We start from the raw sequence: 22,234 nt of genomic DNA on the forward strand, positions 1-22,234 counted from the left end.
AATCAGTATCTCACAGTCAGCCGGTACTGCACTTGCTGGATGTCAATGCGTCATCTCTGATTTAGCAAATCATGAGAAAATTATGACATGCCCTCAAATATTTCAGGAATCTTTTATTATCCACAATTATTCTATACAGTGCTAATTGATAGGATGGCCTTGCTAATAAATTGTCTAATGGAGAAAAATAAATTATGTAACAGAAAAAGGGAAAGAAAGATCACTGCCCCATATCTGAGTAACAGCCTGGATCTTAACTCACTGTCTTTACGATTAACCACTTGTGGAGATGGTTTTTACAGCATTTGAAAAGATCTGAGCAGACAGAAATGGAGTGTAAATTCTCCTCCTTGACATCCAGGACCAGACTGGCCAGACCACAATCCAGAGGAAACTGATAAGACAGCCTGAAGGGGGAAAAAAAGGGAAAAATAAATGAACACCCTAACATCTCACAGCTGTCTCCTGCTAATCAGTCTACAGAAATAAATTTTTCTTTACCCTTCTTAAGCCCAGAGGAAAATCCCAAGCCCCTTAGCCTTGGGGGCTAGCACTTCTCCTTTCCTTCTCTTGTGCTTAGCCCTTCCTTTATTTACTTCCTTTGGGAAGTAAATAAACTTTCTTTCTTTAAAACTATTCTAATCTTTGTGTCAAGAATTCCTCCTCAGCCTGCACCCTGGGCTCCCACCCTAACACTAATCCAAGTTTTATAAATACTTCTGATCCTTATGCCTACAATTACTAACTGCTTAAAGTGTTAACAGGACAATAGCTAATGACAAATTTCAGATATCTGCTGGGTCAAATCTTCCAAGATTCAATAGCAAAGGTTAAAATTAAAGTGCGAACTAAAATAAAATCTTAAGCCTCCTAACTGACTGAATGGAGCCTCTCTTGGCCAAGGGGCCTCAGAAATACCCTAAAGCTGAGTTGCAGGCCATGAGAAGGGAGGTCAGACGTGCCTCATCGTGCCCCCTCCCTTCTTGGAGACGTCCTTTGTAACCCATTACCAGGCCTAAGGCTACACAAGACAAAGCTTAAACCACACCTGCAGGCCACCAATTTACTCAACAGGTCACCTGAGTTTTGGTAAGTGTCCAGTGGCTTGTCTCTGATTAACAGACATCCTTATCTTAAGTTAAAACTTTCCAAGCCTTTAGACAAAGTTTCATTTCTTTAACCAATTACAAATCAAAGAATCTTTAAACCCACCTATAACCGGTAACGCCCTTCCTCCTTGAGATGTCCCACTTTCTCTCGCCAAACCAAAGTACGGCCTCCCTGTATTGACTTAGGGTCTTGCATGCAGTTGCTGTCTCCAGAAAGGTACGAAACCAGACTAACCTGGCCACCGCTGGCACATTTTCTCAGGACATCTCGAGGCCATGTGCTCCGGGCCGGTCACACGATTTGGCTCAGAATAAACTTCTTTAAATTATTTTACAGAATTTGGGTTCTTATCCACTAACAAAAGGCTCAAAATATCTTGTTTTTTTTCTGATTATCATCATTCATCCACTAAAATGTTTTACAACTGAAATTGCTAAACACATAAAATACATCATTAAATATCTGCATTTGAAACACCAGCAATCACTAAGATTTAAGAATTAAACTGCAGTTTCTTCTAGGTAATCCATCCTAAAATGATAGTACCTCAGAAATGAACAAACATAGGTTGTGCTAACCCTTGTTTTACTTAACTTTTTATTTTATTTTGAGGATAAAACTGAAGCAACAGAGGAGTCAGAAACATAAACCTGGTATAGACAGTTTCTTGTTGTGTAAGAAATTTTCTTTAACAATGTTATTTATGGCTTTGATTTACGTTATTATGAAGATTAGAGTTGTAGAAAATGCTAAACCTTTTAAGTATATTACTCTGGCTTATTGTTAGAATTTAATGTACATATTTACCTTGAGGAGTTGTGGCAAGCCAAGGGCCATAGGTTCCCCTGCTGCCTGGCACTCTTCTTTTTATGATACAGAGTCTCACTCTGTTGCCCAGGCTAGAGTGCAGTGGCATCATCATAGCTCACTGCAACCTCAAACTCCTGGGCTCAAGGGAGTCTCCTGCCTCAGCCTCCCGAGTAGCTGAAATCACAGGCACACACCACCACACCTGGCTTTTTTTTTTTTTTTAGAGAGATGGGGTCTCACTGTGTTGCCCAGGCTGATCTTAAACTCCTGGCCTCAAGTGATCCTTCTGGCTCAGCCTCCCAAAGTGCTGGGATTACAGGTGTGGGCCACCCGCCCTGAGCCTGGCACTCTTCTTTTGATGGATCCCCTTACACCTGTGCTGTCCTCCCTCCAGTAACCTCTATTACCTGTACCATACCCCTCAGTCACCCAAACTTGAAAATGCAGAAGTTATTTTTCAAGACTGCATTCAATTTTTAATGGTCCACATATGGATCATAATTCCTTGAACCATATTCTAATTATGTCATTTTTTAAATTTTATATATGTCACCACAATGTGAACACTCACATATATAAATCTTTGTGTGAGTCAGATTATACAGTAGAACCCTGAGACAAAGAGCAAAAAAGTTTTTGAAGTTCTTCATTCATACTGCAATGGACTTGCAGAAAAGTCGTGTCTATACACATTCTATTAACTATGTGTGAGAGCCCATATATTTATCACCAAACTTTAACACTAGCCAATTGAAAAGGGAAAAAAAGTGTTGTTTTAGTTTACATTTCTTTGATTGATAGTAATTCTGAACATTTTTTATATTTGCTGGCAATTTTAATTTCCTCTTTTGCGAATTGCCTATTCATGTCTTTTACTGGCGCATTCGTATCTTTCCTGTTGAGTTAAAGGCCTCTTTTCTCTATTGAGACTATATGCCCTCTGCATCTGTTGCAAACATTTTCCCCAGGTTGTCATTTGCCTCTTCATTTTGTATCTGGTAGAGTTTTTCCCACCCAATTATTTTGTAACACGTTACAAAATATGGTGGCTTATGTACCTAAAAGTTTTATGCTGAGAAACATAGTTCCTCATTGTATTTATAATATTATATCAAATAATTTATAGTTTATCAAGTAGCTGTTTATTTTTAAATACAAAATTTACTTGCAGCCTGATTTTGGCTGCCTGGAACACATACTAAGAAACATAAAAAGCTTGGCCTTCTCCCTTGCAGTGGAAATATTTCACTCTCTAATAACTTGTTAGAGTTGATGATAATGCTAATAGCACATTTTCATATTTTTTTTACAATTTCCAAAGCGCCTTCGCAAATGTTAGATTATAAAAGGAGAATCTAGGAACTGCTATAAATGGCGACAAATCTGCGATTACTTACCCTCTGTGAGCTTCTCCCTCCTATTTTAATGAAGGAATAAGAGATTAATAAACCTAAAACACAAGAAGTTTTTCTGCTACATTAATGTTTAAGTTTCCTAAGTCTTACATTTCGTATCTGAGATCCAGGTTTTCTAAACACTTAATGTATTTATACTTCTAATCAAGATTTAAAGTCTTAACTAAATAATTGTACATTGTGTGCTAGATACAAATTTTTAAAATGAAAGAATCTTTTATTTCAAGGAGATACTCTACCAGAAAAGCAAAAGCAATATACTTTTTAGAAAATAATAAATAGCAAACTTAAAAAGGATAGTTTAAGCTTAACTTCTATGAAGTTATCTATTATCATACGAATATACACTTGTATATACTTTACATGAGCAATATTTTTCTATTTTTTTTCCTAGCTGAAACTATCCTCAATCCTTTCACTATAGTCTGTGGAAAGATCTTTTTGGGGTCAACAGCAATAGCAGCAATGATCGATGACATTTATTGAACATTTACTGTGTGCTACGGCAGTATGGAATGTTTTATATGGGTCATGTTATTCAATCCCCCAGCAACTCTCTGAGGGAGTTACTATTATTATTCCAATTTTATAGACAAAGAATACGAGCTATAGAGAAGTCAAGTAGCATGCTCAAAAATCACATAGTTAATAAAGGGTAAAGCTAGGTTTCTACCCACAGAGTCTGACTTAGTGCTCTCAGCCCAGTACCAAATTATATCTCCACCCTCAGGCCGGGTGAGAAAATTTGCTAAGAAGGGTCACTTATAAAACAGTAATAGCAAACACAAATACAGCTTTTACAATGTGCCCGACACTGCGCTAACCCAGGGTTTCTCACTGGTAGCACTGCTGACACTTTGGGATGGGTCCCGCTCTGTCATGGGGGACTGTCCTATGCACTGTAGCATGCTCAGCCCGTAGCAGCCCTCCCCGCCCCAGTTTTTTTTTTCATAGAACATCATTTTTATTTTTTTAATTATTATCTTTTTATTGAAAACATTGCATATATTTATAATGCACATGTTTAAAATACATATACATTGTGGAATTATTAAATCAGGCTATTAACATATGCATTACCTCACATATTTAATGTATTTGTGTTGATAGCCCTTACAATCTACTCTCTTAGAAATTTTCAAGTATAAAACACATTGTATTAACTACAGTCACCATGTTGTACAGTAGATCTCTTGAACTTTTTCTTTCTGTCTAAATGAAAATGTGTATTCTTTGACCAACATCTCCCCAAACTGTCCCTCACTCCAGAGCCCCTGATAACCATCATTGTACTCTCTCCTTCCATGAGTTTAACTATTTTAGATTCTACATATGAGTGAGATCATATGTTATTTGTCTTTCTGTTCCTGGCTTATTTAATTTAACATAATGTCCTTCAGGTTCATCTACGTCATTGCTAATGACAGGACTTCTTTCCTTTTTTTTTAATAGATTAGGTCTCAGTATATTGTCCACATTGGTCTTGAACTCCTGCCCATCCCAGTTTTGACAACAGAAAGTCTCCAGACGTTGCCAGATGTCCCTGGGGGAACAAAATAGCTCCCAGTTAAGGCCACTGCATGAAACACTTCACTTATATTAGGTCATTTAATTCTCATAACAACCTTATGGAATCGTCACTGTCATTATTTACATTTTACACACTTCAGGCCAGTTCTACTCTAGGTGATCTAACCATCCAGAAAATGAATTTAAAAGGCAATCCATAATCGGGATCAGCCTAATTACTTCTAATTGTGTTATTGGCAGATAATCACCTACTTTGGCAACACAGCAATACTTAGATTAACACATTTTGTGGGGAAAAATAATCTCTTTTTAATGAGATCTGCCTGAGTATGGAGAGAGGGCCTAAAAGTTCCAGGCTCTTCATTCATGTTGTGGTTCATTTGACAAATATTTACCGAGCACTTACAAAATGTCAGGCAGTGTCTGAACCTTGGAGATCTGGTAGCAAACAGGCCCAGTCCTTGCCGCTTTCTGGTGGGAGTGTACATTCCAATGAGAGACAATAACCAAGCAAAGAAAGAAAATAATTTATTTTCAGTCAATGTTAAGTGTCCTGAAAAAAATAAGGCAAAGTATGAGTGTGCGACATGTTAGCAGAGAGTTGGGCAGGGCACATGTTGGCTTAAATAAGGATGTTAACGAAGGCCTTGTCATTAATATGACACTTGGGAAGAGGCAAAACTCCAGGGGCAGAACATAGATCAGTGGTTGCCAGAGGCTGGGGATAGAGGGAGGGCTGATGACAAAGGGGCACAGGGAATTTTAGGGTGACGGAAATGTTCTCTATCTTGATTTTGGTGGTGATTATACAACTACATGTTAGTCAAAATTCTAGAAGTGGACCATAAAAAGGGTGAATTTTACTATATTAAATTATAACTCAATAAACATAATTCTGTCTCACATAACCTCTTTGGCATTGTAGAAACAGAGCTGATCGAGAAAGGTGCCGTGGTGTCTGTGAGGCTGGCCGCTCTCGCCTGGGGAGGAGCTTAATAGAACTCTATGGAGAGCCTCGGAGCAGGCCGGCAGGGGACCACAGCGATGCCTCTGCTTCCCAGGACTGTTGGGACAGTATCCAGCCATGTAATACCATTCTCATTGTATTCACAATGGCTGGATACTGTCCAGACAGCCCTCATACTTCTCTGCGTAGCTTCTGGGGCCCTGGTGAGGTTGCTGCAAAGCACCCCAGGGCATGAGGGCACACAAGAGGTCACCCCTTCAGCAGCCAAATCAAGTCAGCCAGGCCAACCTGGGGCGCACAGCCAGCTCCTCAGAGAAGCAGAAAAGGAGCACAGCATTGCTCAGACCACAGGCTGCGGTTCACTGAGCTGCCCACTCTTTGTTCACTTAATGCATTTCTTCTCCAGCAGGGAAAATGTGGTTCGATCTGCCACCACTGGATTTAGAATTTTCAGAACTGGGCAGAGCTCACCCCAGGCCTTCACACTCAAGAGGTGGCTGGTGCCCAGCCCCTATGTGGCTGCTTAGCCAACACTGTCCCCACCCCAATCACCTGTGGCTGGAAGGGCCATTTGGTTTTACGAACAAAACCTGCTGCACCGAGACAGCAGCCTATGCAGGAAATAATCTGTTGGAGCCACTTTCCTTAAAAGGACTATGAGTCAGTCCTGTCTGCCCAGCAGGTACACGCAGAGGGGGGAGGCACGAAGGGAAAACCACCCTGGAATGGATTCCTAAGACCACTGCAGTATTTCAGACTCTGGGAACAAAGTGTCTGGAAACTTAACAATGAAATTCATTATCTTGTTAATTAATGCATAAAGAGAAAGAAAAGCATAATCAAAACATTCTTCCTGATACTAAATATAACAACATTTGACTCTTTAGGAGATAGAATAAAATCAATTGCACAGAGTCTGAAAGTATCGGGTCCAACAGTTCCAGTCTCAGATAAAAAGAACTGACTGCAACACAAGAGCCTGTCTGAATCTAATACTATTTCTTGGTTTTCTTCCGGATAGAGTGGAAGAAAATGAAATGCTTGCTTTTTCCCCTCTTTATACGGCTTAGACCATGACTCTGAATGTCTTCAAATGTTTTCAATACATGCCACCTTCTAATCACTTTTCACTGTTTTGTATCTCAGGTCAGCTGCTTGTTACTCAGCCAGAATCTTTCCCCAAGAAGTCTGTGCTATGTATAGTCACTGAATATAGAATGCAAGTGTGAACACAGGATGGGTGCTTTTAAAAAGATGAATAAAATGGAGGCAGAAGAGGAAGCATAATGACTGATAAAAGCTTTTAAGTTTATGTATCTATCTGATTCATCTTTGTTCATTCTCTCCCCCAAAAGAAGCAGCACAATGTCCTCCATGCTGTAGGTCTCTCTCTACTATATTATTTGGTAAATATTGTTGTATGAATATTCTATAAGCAAACCATCAGAACAATAACAAACGTAAATGCTTAAACTTGTATAATGGTTATGAACTTGGTCTCTGAGAACATGAAAACAGAAGCCAGACTGAATGGTTCCTGTCTGTTAGTGAATCGGGAAGTAATACATCAAATACAGAGATACATTGTGGAACAATATTTTAACCCATGAGAACATCAATTAGTAGTCTTGCAACTATTAGTTTTAAATGTAAAACAAGTATATTAAGATGCTGGAAGAATTTTTTTTTAATACATGGAAATAAATACAAGTACTTCCTGTTCATTCCCTTGCACTTGTAAGTTTCTGAATACTAAATTAAAGACCTTCTAAAGTTTCATGAAACTGGTAGTATGATACTATAAATTAGAGGGGTGGTCCTTTCTGTATATGTTATAATGCTGAGGGACAAAATGGCCACACTCAAATAAGTTGTTGTTTCTTAAGCCTTTGTAGGGAAGGGATGTTTTTTCATTCATTCATTCAGAAAATATTTGAGTTCCTGCCATTAAAGACCTCTCAAGCTAGTCGGAGAAACAGACAAGTAAGCCCATTGAGTAGCTGCTAGAATCAAGGAGCACCCAGGGAACTGTGGGAGCACAGCAGAGGAACTCGCTCAGCCTGGGAAGTTCAGGATAAATATCGCCAGAGGAGGTGACCTTGGAGCTGAGTCTTGAGGGCCAGCAGATACTGGAAAGGAGAGTACTCCAGATGGAGGAAACATTTAAAGGCACAATTGTGGGATACATGATATGTTCTGGATGCTGCAAATAGCTCAGAATGGGCACAGGGCTAGAGAATCAGACGGGGGTTAGATTATGAAGGACCTTATAACCATGCTAAGGTGTTTGAACTTTACCTTGAAGACAATGGAGAGTCATTAAAGTGAGTTAAGCATGGTCCTGGGGGATGAACAGAATTAGGTTTGTATTTCAGAAAGGTGAGAGAGACTGGCGCAGGAAGTAGTAAAAGTCATTTTACAAAAACCATTTCTTCCAGTCAGAAAGTGTGGCCTGGTTATAGGAGACCTACTTGTGAATGGGTGGATGGAAATATGTGCATGAGAGAATGCACATTCCTACCCCATGCCCCCAGCACTGTGTCCAGCAGTTCTCACAGGATTGGTCTGAGGACTGCAAAGGAGTGGCCTCCCAGTGGGTTGGTAATGACCTTCCCAGCACTGGTAAAGAGGGAGTCTCAACCCATTGTATCAGTCACCACAGTCACCACAGTCCTGCAATTTGACTGGACCAGACGTAAGAACGGCACGGGAGTGCAAGTGGGACTTTTAGCCTTGGCTGTGATTCCATCAAGCCTGTGGCTCCCATGAGGAAGACAGAAAAACAACCCTACCACGTAGGGAAAGAAAAAGAGCCTGGAGGAAAGGAAACCAAGCACATTGCCTGCAAATTTATACCTGCCCTTGGGGATGGAATTTTGTTCCTGGAAGAATGGAAACTGCAGAAGAGTAGCTGAACAAATGAATGAAGTTATTGGTGTTGCTTATATTTTCCATAATAATTTCATTTTTATTCTCCTTTACATTTTAGTAAAGTTCATTTTGAAAACTCTAGATTGGCTTAGCTGTGGTAAAGACAGCCAAGGAGATTTTCTCTTCCTTCTTCTTTTTTTTTTTAATTGTATTTTGGCCAAGTTGACCGGGGGAACAAATTACCAGGGGAACTAAGAGAAACTGGAGTGAGAATGTGAGGTAAACTTCAAGAGGACAGATTTTTAGTCGGGTTTAATTGGCCACCTTTCTCTCCGGCCTGGAGCTTCTCCTTCCAGGGGTATGATCCAGTCATGCCTCATATAGCTCTGTATTTTCATGAGGCTGTTCATGTCAAAACTTGGATAGCAGAAATACTGCTAAAAGAAATCCTAAATCCCCTAAAAGAGATCACATTCCTGGGATCCAGATTTTGAACATGTATACTGTATATAATCATAGTTTAAGCCTTTAATGCTCCCCACCCACACACTCAGTAAGCAGAGCATAAAATGAAAAGTCAAACCCTTTATTAAGGGCATCTACACATTAGAGTTAAGTTCTGTTTACTGACTATTAGTGCTACACTTGAACCAGATTAAAACATGGAATTGTTAACTTTACCCTCATGATTATTGTCAATTAAAATTATTTAAGCATTCACAAAAGATATTGTGCTGACACTATCTATCAAATTATCAGTAGAGTAATGAAATTTTAGGTTCAATTATTCCACTTCCGATCATTGCTGTTTCCTCTCAGGAAAAAATATTAAGACTGTCACGGCATTTATTGATCCATCACTACTCTGATTCTATGGATCCATTTATGGGCCAAGTTGTAACATCTCAGCATAAATTCATAGCTGTGAATGTTTCTTCAAATCTTTCTCCTTAGTATTGCCAGAATGAGAGAGAAAAATTCTTTTCAAATTCTAACTTTAAATAGGGTAAAAGTGGGCTGTGTTTTAGACTTTATTAATATATCTAAGTCTTATTGGCTCAGTTAAAAGATAAGTTGCATGAAAACCCATTGGCCATTACATAAAGTAATACAAGCTATCTCTCCTACGTGGAGGCATTCATTCATTCAAAAAATATTTTTTGAGTGCGTACTATGTGACAAACACGGTATTAGATACTGGAGATGTAACAGTGAACAAAACAAAGTTTTGCTCTCATGGAGCTTACATTCCAGCGGGAGTAGAAAGGCAAAGATATATGTCAGGTGAGAAGTGAGGAGATGGGGTGTGGTGGGTTTGCAGGTTTACATAGATAGGATAGTCGGGAAAGGTGACATGATGGAAGAGGAGCCAGTTGTTTGAGTAGCCAAGAGCCTACCAGAAGAGGGACATGCAAAGGCTGCACAGGAAGTGCTTGCCCTGTTGGCAAAGAGGGAGGTGGCCAGTGTTGGGAGTACAATTCTCTATTGTACTACTATTTTAAAAGGTTACTAGAATGGGAGGGGAGGCTAACCCTAGGGAGCCAGATTACAAGGGATGTTTCATTTAATTGCTTTTACTGGGTAATGAAGCAAATAAACAGAAAATACAGATTAGTAAATCAAAGAGAACAGGTTTCAAGATAAGACAAACAATATAACGAGCATGAAAAAAGGAGATGGTGTATGGGAATTCCCATTTCTTAAATCAGGATTCATGTTTTATTACAATTCTAATCTGATTTGATTGCAATACTTTTCTAGTCTTTCTCATTATAAACCTAAAAGAAAAACATTGAATTAAAAGTCTACAACTTAACAAGTAACTATGAACAAGAATAAAAAAACATGAAGAATGTCATTTGCTGTTAGTGTGAACAAATGTTAACATTGAAAAATCAAATGAGGACTGAAACTCAACACCAAATTCCAAAAATTCAGGCTATGAGTTTGTTTACACAAATTTTTTTGTAGTTAAAGACAATGCTATTGAAGTAATTTTTACCTAGGCATGTAGGTGTCATTGCATAAAGGGTGAAAAGGTGTCTCTTTCACATGGCTCAGATAAAAAATGTATCCCGGGCTTTGTAGTTGGAGTCCTCCTTGAAAGTTTGTGATGTATCCCCTTCCTGACTGTAACAATATTAAATCATCCCATCCGCTTCCCTTTGTACTAGCAGTCCATGTCTATGCTTCATTGTTTTAAATTATGTTGCTTTTTCTAACCACTTCCCCAAGTGGGAGTGCACAATACATCCCTAAACAGATCTCTCAGCCACCCCAGGCTGCTACCACAATTTGGTTATTCGATTATCAGTCTCCTGGACCACTTGCGTTGCTTGCATGGGGTTTTTCTTAGGGAGACATACTGTAGATTTCCTGAGCAAATATCATTTGGGGGAAATGGCCACATTCGACCATCGTGGAGCGCATACAGCTAGCTCACAGTAGCAAATGATTAAATAAAGTATTATTTGAATTTGCAAATGTTTACTTTGAGAACCAAAAGCAGATGGGCATTTCGTTTACACATCACTCTGAGACAAAGTAAGGAAACCTCTTCCCTCCCTTACCCACCATGAGCTCCCCGCGGCAGAGACCACAGCTGTGTCGCTCAAACCTGATGGTGAGTTCACATACGTAAAGCGCTTTACATTAGTGTTTGGCCTACAGGCGCTGAATAGACTAGTTGTCATTCTCTCAACTTAGCATACGGTTCAAGGTACGTTTGCTAGAGGAATGAATAAAGAATCCACTTTTTGAGATTCTTGCTATCCCACCTTTGGAAAACAATGCTTACGGGTCACACTGTTGAGGACTATAATTGCGATGGCACAAACCCACTACCGGGAGCACAATACTTATCAGATCATGGCGAGGGGAGAGGCTGCAGGGGCTGGAGAAGAAAGGCGACACTTGGCGAGTTTCCTCGGAGCTCCGAGGCACGCAGAGCCGGCCGTCTGGCCGCCTTCCAGCCCTGCAGAGGGGCCTCTCCCTAACTTCCACCCCCAGGAACTCCCGCAGCCGCTTTCCAGGGGCGCGGAACAACCGGAATCTCGATCGGGTCCGCCCGCCCCGCCCCCTCCTCGCCAGAGCCCCGCCCACCCGGACGTCCCCTTCCCCCACCGGCTCCCCCAGCCGCAGCGCGCGCCCCTCCCCCCCGGCGCCCGGCCCGGGTCGTCGGCGCGCCGCGCTGGGGGACCGACACCGCGAGCCGGGACACGCGGCCGGCGAGGGGGCGGGGCCTGGCGGAGGGGCGGGGCGGGCGGCCGCGCGCCGCGCCGGGACTGACGAGCCAGGCAGTCCCGACCCCCACCCCTGGCCCGGCCGCCCGCCCCCTCCCGGCTGCCCGGCGGGTTGACCCCCGGCCTGGCGCTGCCTGACGGAGCGGGAGTGGCTCGCCGCGGGCCGGCCGGCCGGCGCCCGGGTGAGGCTGCCGGGTAGGGGTTGGGGGCGCGCGCGGGGCCGAGCATCCCTCTCGCGGCTCGCCGGCCCCCGCCCGCCGTGACCCGCGCGCCTGCGGAGCCCGACGCGGTAAGTGCGACTTCCTGCACCGCGCCGGCGGGGGCGCTCCCCGCGACCCGCCACCCGCGCGGCGGCCGGGACTCGGCGCCCCGGGAGGCGGCCGCGAGACCCCCCGGCGGCGGGGCCGGGCCGGGCGGGGCCTCCCCGAGCCGCGCCCGGGGCTCGAACCCGTCGCGACCGCCTGCCGCGCAGCCTGAGCCCGGGAGCCGCGGCCCGGGCGGCCCTCGAGTCGCTGAAAGTTCCGGACGCGGCGTCGGCGGCCTGCGGGTGAGGCGCGGACTGCAGTGTACGGTCGTCGCTGCTTTCCCGGACCGCGCCTGCTAATAAAACAAACTGGAAACCATTTCGGATCTTTTCCTCATCGTTACCTGCAGGCTTTCCTAACCTAACTTTTTCCTTTCAGCAATGGTCTCACCCCCGGAGTGTGGAGAATAAGGAAAGCACTTTATTTTGATAAGATCTGGTGTGCCGGTTGGAACTTTTGCATTTAGTCATTTATTTCTGTGCACACTTTGGGATCAGAAACTGGCGGAAAAAGTTTGCTGTGTCAAAGAGTAAAGCATTACTGTTTCATTGATTTTTTTAAACGTAGTCTTGAATTGTTGACGCATTCACCAAAGTCAGAAGGTACAAAAGGGATACAGTCTCCCCACCCACCCCTTCGCCCGCGCAGCGTTACCAGTTCCTCGTGCGTCCCTTCAGAGATTAAGTGGAGGCAGATGCCCCTCCTGCTTGCCTTAAAAAATGGAGCAGCTGTTATTAAGCGCCTAGCAGTTACTGATGCGCAATAAATGTTAATTCTCCTTCCTCTTAGGAAACAGTTTAGGAAGCCTTTCTGGTTATTAGATCTCTGAAAAGAGACAATAATGACTTTTTTTTTTCTGGGTTTAAGCATTGGCAGGTTTGACTGCGTTGTGAGTGTGTATGTTCTATTGCTTTGTTACAACTTATGTGCATACTTTTACGCAGAGGTGAATGCACTGACATTTTTGGGGTAATGGGGCAGGGATGGAGGAATCAACATGAAACTGTAAGAGAGGACTTAATATGTGCAACATATAGTTCCAAAAATGATTTGAAGCAAGTTAGTGTCCGTGTGGTACCGTAGGGTAAAACAAACAGAAAATTAAGGTAGAGCAGGAAAAAAAGAATACAAAGTCAAGGGAAAAGAAAATACCAAGTGCATACTTACAAGATCCTGTACCAGAGATGAGTCACAGTTTGGGCTTTGGGATTCCTAGGAGGCTGGAAATAGAGAAAGGAACCAAGTAAGTGTCAGTGTGTTTCTAATTCCAAGATAAAAACAAACCAGTTCTGCTTAAGCAAGACATTTTGCTAATAATGAGGTCTGAGGGGAATATTTTCTCATGGGCCCTAATAAAAAGGGAGAAGTATGATGCAGTTGACATCTTTAAAATATCTCTACAGAAAATAGTGAATTTTGCACAACAGTGTTTTTCACTATTAAGGCAGTAACAAAACTCTACGGACAAGTTCTCTGAAGGCTTCACTTGATCCATTCATAACATTTAGAATGATCTAAAACTATTTCCTAAACTGTTCTAAAGAATGAGAAGTTAATAGTTTATTTCTTGAAATAAATTCTGAGTTCAAATAGGTTTGAGATAGCTGGGTTAGACAAACTTAAGATTTTACTACAGAATTTCTTGGAGGTTTACTATGCTAATATTCCAGTTGCTCTTTTAAAGAGGGATATATTTTGTGATCTTCTCCAAATTTATTTGACTATGGAACACAACCTGAGAACTACTGAACCTATAAAAACGGGTGAATTGTCTATGCTTCAGGCAATTCATATTTCTTACAACTGAGGTTTAATGAGAACTAGATAGCAAAGAGTTTAAGGCTAACCAATTTGGTAAGGACCAAAGTGAAGGTAATCTAGAAATCAGGATTTTTTTATATATGTGTCAAAGGAGAAGGCTACTTTCCTCCTAAATTCTTTGATGCTGCTTCATTGTTCTTTTGCAAGTTGCCTGTTGGACCAAAGGACCCCTAGAGTATCTTCCTGTTTGGGCTTCAGGGTACTTTGTGAATTAGACTAGGTTTAGACAAGAAGAAATCCTTGAAAATTGTCTTGGATGTAAATATGTGATTGACATGTTCCTTTTTATTAAAACACCGTTTCTGCTATTTACTATCAAACCCTAAATTCTGCAGCTATAAGAAACCTAAGAAAGCACAGTACATAGTGGAAAGAGCAAAGATTTGGAGCCAGAAAATCTGGGATTGTGCCACTAACGTGTAGGGTTGTTTCCAGGAATTTTATGAACCTCTGCTGAATGTTTGTTTCCTCATTTGTAAAAGTAGAATGATGACAACACGCAATTCATTCATGGAATAAATATTGAGAATCTACTAGGTACTGGGTAGTTGAAAAACAGTTTGAAGGGTGCAAATGAAATAATGTATCAAGAATCCTTCACTGTCTAAATGCATTCCATTCCTGAGTGCAGATGGCAAGAGTTTGGAAGGCAAGAGATAGCACCTATCCAGGTGTATTTGGTTCCTGAGTTTCAGATGGCAAGTACTGGAAGTTGAGAGACTAAGGGTTGGTCTAAAAATTTATCCGAATCCATTCAGTTGTCGTGTTTGGATAATGAGGGACAGTTCTGTACAAAAGTATTCTCTAAATGATGTACTGCTATACAAAATGTTACCATTCTGAAAATGAGGGCCAGAGCTATTCATTGTCTCACTGCATTTATGAGAAAGGGGTTTGCTGAGTATATCAGGTAGGATAGGTTATCCTGTGGTAACAAAAGGCCCTCATATCCTATGGGTTTAAAACAATAAAGTTTTATTTCTGTTGCACTTCGTGTCCAGGGAGGGTCAGCCAGAGACTCTGTTACATGTAGTCGTTCGGAGCCGCAGGCTCTCAGAGGCTCCATCTCAACACATGGTTCCACGATTTTTAGCACAGGGGAAAGGCTGTGATGAATTGAACATTGGCTTGTAAAGGCTTCTACCTAGAAGTGACACGTGTAACTTCCACTGCCATTTCATTGAGCAAATAAGTCACATGACTACATCCAACTTAAAGGAGGTGGGGACATAACGCAGTTCTACCATGTGCCCAGACGTTGGAGAACTGGAATGGTCTGTGAACAGTCTTACTGACTACCACGCAGTCCCACGAATTAACACAAAATCTGAATAAATCAAACACAAATTATGTTTTTCAGTACAGTATTCTATTTAGAAAATAGAAAACAGCATTTCTTTGTGTATGTTTAAACAGAATTATGCTAATGAGAATTATAAAGAACATCTTTTATTAAGTTAAAATGAAATGCTTTGGAAAACTCCATAATTAGATTTACTATTTGACCAAGTGAATTTTGTTCTTTTTGAATTGTATGTCCATTCAGTAAACATTTGTTGAATGTGTATAAGGCACTGTGTTAGGCACCATGTGAGGATAAAAAGATGAATGGGGAGTTTACAGTCCCAATAGAAAATAGCTGTTATTGAGTTTGCTCTCCCTTTCTCTTTAAGGCAGCATTAACAGAATTTTTCAATATGATTAAAAATGTATATATATATATATATACATATATATATATACATACATATATAAACTGTTACACTTTCTCCCTCCCACCTTTTTTGGATTTAAGAATTACTTCGTGGCCGGGCACGGTGGCTCACGCCTGTAGTCCTAGCACTCTGGGAGGCCGAGGCGGGTGGATCGTTTGAGCTCAGGAGTTCAATCCAGCCTGAGCAAGAGCGAGACCCTGACTCTACTAAAAATAGAAAGAAATTATATGGAGAACTAAAAGTATATATAGAAAAAATTAACCTGGCATGGTGGCGCATGCCTGTAGTCCCAGCTACTCGGGAGGCTGAGGCAGGAGGATTGCTTGAACCCAGGAGTTGGAGGTTGCTGTGAGCTAGGCTGACACCATGGCACTCTAGCCTAGGCAACAGAGTGAGACTCTGTCTCAAAAAAAAAAAAAAGAATTACTTCGTGACAAACAAAATTACTTAAACTAGCTTAAGCAAAAAGAGCATTTTGTTAGAAAATGAATATAGCTTTATGTCACGGAGTCCAAGGGCAAGAAGTGCTGATGAGCCTCAGAGGCAACTGGCATCAAAAAGTTAGGAATTAGGGCTACTTTCTCTCTCTCCAGGTCTATATAAATTTCTTGCTAGTGTCTCTCTCTGCACATGTGCTTCATTCTTCTTCTCTGTTGACTAATTCTTCTCTATTTGCTGTTACATTTTACAAACTTGAAACTAACTACAGGCCTTTAGCAATTTTAGAAGATCTAAACTTTTTAAAGTGCTACATCTTGGTAATCTCTTAAATTAACCACTATCAGACTTTGGAAATAATGCAGTTGGCCCTAAGGTATATCAAGTTAGGGTGATTGGCAACTTTATAGTAGAGAAGGAGGCAGTTCTAACAGCTTGCAGCAAAGAAACCTGAGATGCCATTGAAGTTCTGAACAATTAACATCAGCTTGCAAATCAGGATAAGAAGGTGGAACTGGAGCTGACTTGTAGCCATAATCAATATTCCCTCCCTTCTACATTGTTATCCCTTCATCCATCCCTTCTTCCTCTCCCAGGGTACAGACTGCTGGATTGTCTAATTCTGAACAAGTAACCTGCTTTGATCCTGATACAGGGCTCCCTGGCTTCTCCTTATGGCTTATAATGCAGGAAGAAGGAAGCACTTAATATACTACCTAGCTCTGCTCTTTTCTCCCATCCAGACTGCTCTCCTGGACACTGTTTTATCTGGACAGTTTACACTTCAATACGCTATTACCACATCTCTTCAACTCAGTCTAATTTTATTCTCAGTAAATTTCCATTCTTTTTCTGTTAGCTGCAGGTACTTAGCTTCACTAACAAAGTTCCCTTGCATTCTTTAACTATGCAGTATCTCCTTTCTTCCTGGTTGAAAAATATCCTTAGCTTCACCTCATCAGTAGCTGAAAGATGAACTATGGGGAGGTGGTATATGTTACTTGGAAGAGGGATCCCCAGAAAAAGAAAACAACAACAGAGGAAGGTAAGTAAAAGCTGTGTCTGAGATTAGGTGGGATTTGTCAGGGATACATGTTAGACTAAAGGAGCAGACAAAAAGGGAAAGGGGTTTGAGTTCACATTGTAGAAGATTTGGAATGTCATTTTAAGACTCGTAGCTACGGAAATGAAGGGTCTTCTTAGGTTCAACTAAACATTCACATTCAGAAAACTGCCATGGGTCTGTTCACCCAGAAGGCCGTCAGACAGGAATCACATCGCAGGAAGCAGGTTCCTCCTCAGTGGGAGTGATCTTCGCAGCAGTCCGTGCAAGCAGCTCGCATGGCCATCTGGGCGACATCTCAGAATAAGCTCACACTAGGTCAGTGCAAGAGCTACCTTTGCTTTAAAAATCCATGTCCCAGCCAGGTGTGGTGGTTCACACCTGTAATCCCAGAAATTTGGGAGGCCAAGGTGGGAGGATTGCTTGACCCCAGAAGTTTAAGACGAGTCTGGGCAACATAGCGAGACCCTGTCTTACAAAAAAATTTAAAAATGAATCTGGTGTGGTGGCACACACCTGTAGTCCCAGAGGCCAGCTACTCAGGAGGCTGAGGTAGGAGGATTGCTTGAGCCCACAAGTTCCAGGCTGCAGTGAGCTGTGATCATACAACCGTACTCCAGCCTGGCCAACAGAGCAAGACCCTGTCTCAAAAAAACAAAATCCATGTCCCATAGGATCCAATATCTCTTACACAACTCCAGAGACTTAGCTTCCAAAGTCCCTGCAAAGGATATGCCAATTAAAAGAGCCATCACAGAAAAGTCAAAGCTATAGCTTCCCTATGAGGTATTTATAGTTCCTGAGTCCTGATGCAAATTTACTAATCAGGGATCATTTTTACTATAAGCAATCTTGCCTAGTAACATAGTTGACACACCTAATTCTACAGATTGCCAGGGGAAGAGAGCCAAGAGAGCTAACTGAAGCTTAACTCATATTATCCACAGTGAATGAATTTTCATTTGGGAAGTATTCAATAATAATTATTTTGCTTATTTTGATGTAGTGTGCTTTAACTCTTTTTATAATAGATGAAGTATGAAATAGGTTGAAGGAAGGTGAGGCAGAAAGGTAGGCAGGAACTACTGGATCATTAAAAACTCTGAATTCCATACTGAAGATCTTGGTTTTTATTTATCTTGTTAGGTGGTCAAAAACAAAAAGTTTTTAACAGAGTGATGTAGTCAAGAATTGCACTTTCGAAGGTTACTTTGGCTATAGTGTGGAAAATGGTTAAGAGGGGATTTAGATTTGAGGCTGGTTAGTTCATTTCTATTTAGTATTTCCCTTCCTTTGGGTAGACATTTCTCTGATAAGCAGAGAAAAGGGATACTCAAGTCTCTGCTCTCCGGGAGTTTAGAATTGCTGGCCAGGTTCAGCATGGTTCTGTGGAGGGGCCTGAACCAGTTTGTCCTAAATTTGTCATCTCCTTCCTCCCACTGGAAGTTGGGAGGACTACCTTGAAGTGCCTCCTAAGAACATTGGATTTAGTCTAATGTCCGATTAACACTGAGAAATTCTAGCCTCCACTGATCTCCATTTGACCACTAGCATGCCTTATTTTGCTTTCTGCTGAAGTTAAATTATATACGACAGTTTATTGGTGGTGTGTTTTGTTTTTTTTTTTTTAGATCTGGATATAGGACAAGCCAGGGTGTTTTTTTAATGGTTAACTGATTTAATGAGCATCTGTAGCGATTAACCATTTCTAATTACGAGCAGCTGAGAATCAGCATTTCACATTTTCTCCTCTCAATTACTAACATTGTCCTTTACTGCCCCTTCCCTACCCAATTTATGCTGCTCTAACATAAATATATAATTTATAAAATCTGATTAGTCCTGCAGAAGAATCAAATTGATCTGTGGTTGGCTCATTATGTGTTAAGAGAGCCCAGGCAACTTTGATTGATTATATTTGTGTTTAGAGAGTACTGATAGATAATTTTTGCAATTCCATCACCGTAAAGGTACATGCAAGACAGAAACACTTCTGGATTTGGTTCAGGTCAGTAAAAGACAAAATTATATTTATCCAGATTGTTATTTTTTATGGCACATAAGATAGCAGGATGTCCCGGCACAAGCCAACCATAATAGATCGAGCAAGAATTTAGCAGTGGTTTCCCATTATCTTTATAGTATTGCAGTTTTCATCCTTGTGCCACAGCAAATATATACTTACATTCACAAAATCTAAGGAGTAGGTGGCAAGGGAAGCTTTGTTTATTACCAGTCATCAAGCCAGAATATTTTCAAATGTAAATATTTTGTTATGTTGTAGTCATCATAGTATCAACTGTAGTAACTTTTATAGGTAAACTTGAGAAAAAGGCTATTTAATATAAATTTAGCTGATTTTTACAAATATTCCTTGCTTTACTACCAGATATTAATGCTGATAGGTAGTTGAGGAATGAAACAGTACATTTGATGTTATTGTAGTTCAGCACTTTGCTCTATAAGAAATAGTGACAGAAATTGGGAGGGAGCCAAGTAGGGAGAAATCTGTGAAGCACTTGTACTTGGTGAATAAATGCTATTTTGGCATTTAATTGCAATTATGATGAACTTAATATTTTGTTATGTAGGAAATGATATGTCCCTCAAGTAGTCTGTTTTTTGGTGTATGTTTTAGTTTGTTTGCTTCTCAGTGCCTCATTTGCTTTTAGTTTGGTCAGATATTATCAACAAAGAATTCAAGTCTGCTCTACAACTCTTTACTAGACATATAACCTTGTACAAGTCACTGTACTCTAAGTCTGCTTTCTTGTTTGTACAGTGGGGGCAATAACTACTCTACCTGACTGTCAAGGTAGTTGTGAGTAGCAAATGAGAATATTTTGAAAGCAAGGAGCAATGTGGTGTGCTCGAAAGTATCTGGTCTTTAGAGTCCATCCTGGATTCAAATTGAGCCCTACTACTCAACCAGATATACGTATTAAGGCAAGTCAGTTACTCTCACTTCATTCCAATGTCCTCTTCCATAAGGGGTTGGGGAAGGAATAGCCCCTGTTTGCCAGAGTTTTTCTGATAACTAAATGCTCCATTCAATGTAAAGTATTTCACATATTATTGTACACTAAATGCAGCTATCTTAGGCACTTAGGAAATAGTTGCTGCTGTTACAGATCCTGACCCTTAGTCATCATTCACACATGCTACTTACTTAATCCTGTTTTACTGAAGAGAAAACTGAAGATCAGAGAGATGAAGTGATTTGCCCAAATTACACAGCTAGCTGGTGAGTGGCTTAGCCAGCTACTTCTACTACTCTTCCTGCTGTGTCACTTAGGCTACCATTAATAAGTGATAATGTGGGAAAATAACAGCAGAAGCACTCTTGACCAACTACCTCTGAAGTGACTTGTGGCTTTAACCTGATCTCTCTCCTCTCTGTAAAGTGTACTTGCTGATACCGAGGGCCCACTGGCCGCTCGTGGCTAAGTAGGCCTCTCCAGAGCAGACGCATGTTTCTCTGCTTGCCTGTTGAGTTGGGTGCTTACCAAGAATTGGTTGTACTTATTCACAAACCTGTTTTTAACAATGATATTTATTATAGTAATTATAAAACATTAGGAAACATGTAAATTAATGAAAGTGCAAAGAAAAGAGAATTCTTTCTATGAAAATTAAGTTGAATGCTTTGGGATGTCTCAGTGTAAATGAGTTATTAAAAAACTTGCTATCAAATAGGATGAAGCCTGGATAATTGTAAAGGACTAGGGAAAAAGTCATCAAAGTCTAAAAGCAATGCCTGTCAAAGTCCATCGATCAGCTACCTGGTCTTCAGACTATTGAGCTCACACCAGAATGTAAATTAGCTACATCACTAAGCACACTAGTTCCATGGACATTTTTTTTCATGGTAAGATTTTCTGCTTGAAGAAAGTAATGCATTAATTTACAATCTGGCACAAGTTTTTCCCTATGGTGGACAGACCACTCATCTAAAGGATTCTGTATTCATACCCTTTCAGAAGTTCCTCTAAGTTCTCTTTCCATTTATGGAAACCTTAAGTGGAAAGTGTGGATGGTGGATCATCATGGGCATGGCTTGTGCGAGAAAGAGGACCCACACTCAGTAGGAGACCCATACCAAATACGTGGAATTAACCCTATATGAAAAGATTTGTAAATTAATGTGCATTTTATATGTCCAAGTGAAAATAACATCTTTAAGGAAAAGTAAATATTATTTTTGCGATTACTGACTTTTTCATCTAATGGGCCAACTTCATCTGAGAGGGGGCTTTCACTGTACTCCAGTTCTGGGTTGACTGGAAATACATCTTTGAGCTCTGCAGCCATCTTAGCTGCCTTGCTAGCTTAGCCTGTCCTATGCATGCATTCTGTATCTTTATCATGCTATATTGTAATTTTTAAATTAAATGTCAGTGTCTGTATTATAAGTGCTACGGTAAGGGGATGTAATTTAGTTTAAACTTTAAAATGTACTCCACTTTTTTCACCTTGATCTTATACACACATATCACAGTACTTTTATTTAGGATATACAAAGAAATAAAATCCCTACATCAGATGGCTGTTACCATGAAGGCGTACTCGGTTTTCAGTGTGTATCCAGTGCTCTTGACTGCTGAGTTTTCAATCTACTACAAGGCTTACAAAGCCAGATCTCTTAGCTTGTTGCAGCTGAATTTAAATTTGATATCTATTTTTAATTTTCACTTAGTGATTAAGTTAGAAATATTTCTCAACTCTTTTTAACAGTGAAAGATACAACATTGTGCTAGAAATCTTAATTTTGGATTTCAAACTGTAAGTTTTTTTAATTACAAAAGAAATTTTAGTGCCATGTGTTTGGGGTAACTAGTGAAAAGAATGCAAAGATAACCAGCCCAGGGTTTATCTGTCTGCATTTTGAATTTCTGATTTCTTAAATAGATTGATTTTTGAGTATAAGCTAGATATGGCTCTATACAT

General features: G+C 40.7%; 2 protein-coding genes across 3 annotated transcripts in view; one reads left to right on the forward strand and one right to left on the reverse strand.

Moving 5' to 3' along the window:
* The window catches only part of TMEM156 (transmembrane protein 156), a 47,099-nt gene extending 41,714 nt beyond the window's left edge, over positions 1-5,385 (reverse strand). Inside the window, exons 1-3 of one of the 2 annotated variants that reach the window (XM_045550529.1) lie at positions 5,272-5,385; positions 1,345-1,543; positions 263-407 (exon numbers count right to left, since the gene is read on the reverse strand). The gene's annotated coding sequence lies outside the window, so the exon portion shown is untranslated. The remainder of the gene's footprint in view (positions 1-262; positions 408-1,344; positions 1,544-5,271) is intronic. The other variant, XM_045550530.1, reaches the window with a different exon arrangement.
* Positions 5,386-12,095: 6,710 nt separating this feature from the next.
* Positions 12,096-22,234, forward strand: part of KLHL5 (kelch like family member 5) — a 70,034-nt gene continuing 59,895 nt past the window's right edge. The window contains exon 1 of the mRNA XM_045550534.1: positions 12,096-12,234. The gene's annotated coding sequence lies outside the window, so the exon portion shown is untranslated. The remainder of the gene's footprint in view (positions 12,235-22,234) is intronic.

The sequence above is a fragment of the Lemur catta genome, chromosome 4 (assembly GCF_020740605.2).
Source record: "Lemur catta isolate mLemCat1 chromosome 4, mLemCat1.pri, whole genome shotgun sequence".
In the NCBI taxonomy this organism is placed as follows: Eukaryota; Metazoa; Chordata; class Mammalia; order Primates; family Lemuridae; genus Lemur; species Lemur catta.